The following is a 3089-nucleotide window of genomic DNA, read 5'->3' as shown; positions in this document are numbered from 1 at the left end:
GGAGGCTCATCAACCCATTCCTTCAACAGAGACCTTTGCCTTTGTTGCTAATCAAAGCAAGGGATCGTCCTTTGTTAAGAAACCAACCAAGTCCCCAGGTTTCTCCACTCAGGCCCATTTACCTTCATATACCACTCACCCAACTCATGTGGGCTCTCTGAATGCTGAGCCTAATCAGCCCCCTACACTTGAAAACAAGCCCATATGTCAAATATGTGGAAAAAGGGGCCTATGGCCCTAGATTGCTATCACCGGTTTGATTTTTCTTATCAAGGCCGACACCCACCTTCCGAACTAGCTGCTATAGCTGCCAAAGGCAATTCTGCATTTGCCCAATAGATGTGGTACGCGACAGTGGAGCCAATGCCCATATCACTAATACTACGACAAATCTCGCTTCATCGCAACCCTACTTTGGAAAGGACACCATTACTGTTGGCAATGGATTAGGTCTAGTGATTAAAATACAGGTACTATGTCTCTTAAAACAAACAATTCCAATTTTTCGCTTAACCAAGTTCATTGTCCGAATGCCACTTCCAATTTAATTTCTATTAATCGCTTTTGCCTTGATAATAATAGCTATTTTGTATTGACTGGATCTGATTTTTGTGTGAAGAAGAACAAGACGGGGCGGCTCCTACTTCACGGGCAAGTTAAGAATGGACTCTACCCAATTGTAGACACTAAATCTTGTTTATCAAAAATTTCATGCTTTCCTGCTAAAGTTGGTGTCTCTACTATATTAGACGTCTGGCATGATTGTTTAGGTCACCCGTCCCAAGTTATTTTAAATCAATTGTCTCAGTCTAAGTAAATTCTATTTCATCTAATAAATTAGGGTTCTGTTCAGCATGTCCCCTAGGGAAAGCTAAACAATTACCCTTTAGTGAGGCTAGTTGTCAGTCTTCACGTCCTTTATCTCTTATTCATTTTGATGTATGGACATCTCCTGTGTATTTAGTTGGTGGTTCCAAATATTATGGTATTTTTGTTGATGACTATTCTCGCTACACTTGGCTCTACCCATTAATTTATAAAAATGAGGTTTTCAGAATTTTCAAACAATTCAAAGCACTTTTGGAAAATATATTTTCTTATAAAATTCAACAATTTCAAACAGATAACGGGGGTGAATATCTCTCTACCCAATTTAAAAAAAATTTGCAAGAAAATTTTTTTTCATCGCTTAACGTGTCCTCACACATCTCAACAAAATGGTATAGCCGAAAGAAAACATCGCCACATTGTTGAAACGGGTCTCACCCAATTAGCTCGGTCGCACCTTTCCCATACATATTGGCCAGATGCATTCTTGACATCAGTATATTTAATAAATAGACTTCCAACAAAAGTTTTAAATAATTTAACACCTTTTTACATGCTCCATAAAACCGTTCCCCGATACTCTCACCTTCGCATATTTGGATCAGCATGTTTCCTTTTATTAAGACCATATGAGCCTCATAAATTGTCCTTTAGAAGCAAAGTATGTGTTTTCATAGGATATGCTAGTCAACAAAGAGGTTGCCACTATCTTGACCTAGCTACAGGACATGTTTATGTGTCACGAAATGTAATTTTTGATGAAAAACATTTTCCTGCAAATGGTCAAGTCCAAACTTCTCCTACGCCGTCAAGCTCGAGCTTGCCTGGTATACTTTCTCCTTCACCTCTTTCAATTTCAAATATTCCTATTCCATCAACTCTTGCCATCGACCCAATAGCATCACGTACCCATGAGACCCTCACTCAGTCACAAGCCCTTTTCCCGAATCCCATTTCTCCACTACAATTTGAAACCCAAGACCTTGAAACTCCAAATTCAGAAAAACTTGAAACCCAGCCTATAGAACAAATTACCTCACATGAATTCCCTATCCCTGTCCCATACCCCAATCGGGCAACAACCCACTCAATGACTGGAAACTCAAAACCTAAGGCCTTTCCTGATTTTACAATGTTTTATACGACCAAGTATCCCTTGCAGGTACTCTCCTCTATTATCACTGACACTGAACCATCCAATTACACACAAGCAGTTGCCTCTCCAGCATGGCGTGAAGCAATGGGATGGGAATTTGATGCACTAATGGTGAATGGGACTTGGTCACTTTATCCTCGCCCACACGTTAAACATGTTGTATGCAACAAATGGGTCTATAAAATCAAGAGATTGTCTAATGAAAGCATTGAACGATTTAAAGCCCGTTTGGTCACAAAAGGCTTTGATCAACAGTGTGGTGTCGAATACACAGACACTTTTTCTCCTATGGTAAAACCTACTTCTATTTGCATTGTGTTAGCTTTGGCTGTTTCATTTAATTGGCCTATTCAACAATTAGACATTTCAAATGCTTTTCTGCATGGCTATCTTGATGAAGAGATATTTATGGAACAACCACGAGGTTTTTCGATGAGACTCGTCCTGATTATGTTTGCAAGCTTCATAAGTCACTTTATGGCCTTAAACAAGCTTCGAGAGCTTGGTTTAGATGACTGTCCCAACACCTACTTGAGTATGGCTTTGTTGAATCAGCCGCTGACTACTCACTTTTTGTCTATACTACTGAGATTGCGAAACTATTTGTGTTGATATATGTTGATGACATTATAGTTACTAGATCAAGCTCACATGCCATTAACACTTTTATTCAATCTCTATCAACTAACTTCATGGTTAAAGATCTTGGAGATTTGAGTTTCGTTTTAGGTGTTCAAGCATCAAGAGATTCTCAAGGCCTATATCTTCATCGAGCCCAGTACAAAATAAATTTACTACACAGCACCAAGATGACTGATGCAAAGCCCCTTGGGTCCCTACTACATCTAGTCCGATGTTATCTTCTATAGAAGGTTCTTTATTGTCTGATCCAACAGAGTATAGAAGAGTGGGCAGGGCACTTCAATATTGTACTTTCTCTAGACCGGATATTGCATATGTCGTAAATCAATTTGTCAATTTATGCATTCCCCACATGAACATCATTAGCCTGTTGTCAAAAGAGTGCTTCGGTATCTAAAGTGTAGTATTGATACCGATCTACTATTCACTCAAGGATCTATTATTCTTCAAGCTTTTTGTGACT

The sequence above is a fragment of the Olea europaea genome, unplaced genomic scaffold (assembly GCF_002742605.1).
Source record: "Olea europaea var. sylvestris unplaced genomic scaffold, O_europaea_v1 scaffold1136, whole genome shotgun sequence".
In the NCBI taxonomy this organism is placed as follows: Eukaryota; Viridiplantae; Streptophyta; class Magnoliopsida; order Lamiales; family Oleaceae; genus Olea; species Olea europaea.
The sequence above is the reverse complement of the archived record's forward strand: the minus strand, read 5'-3'. Positions refer to the sequence as shown.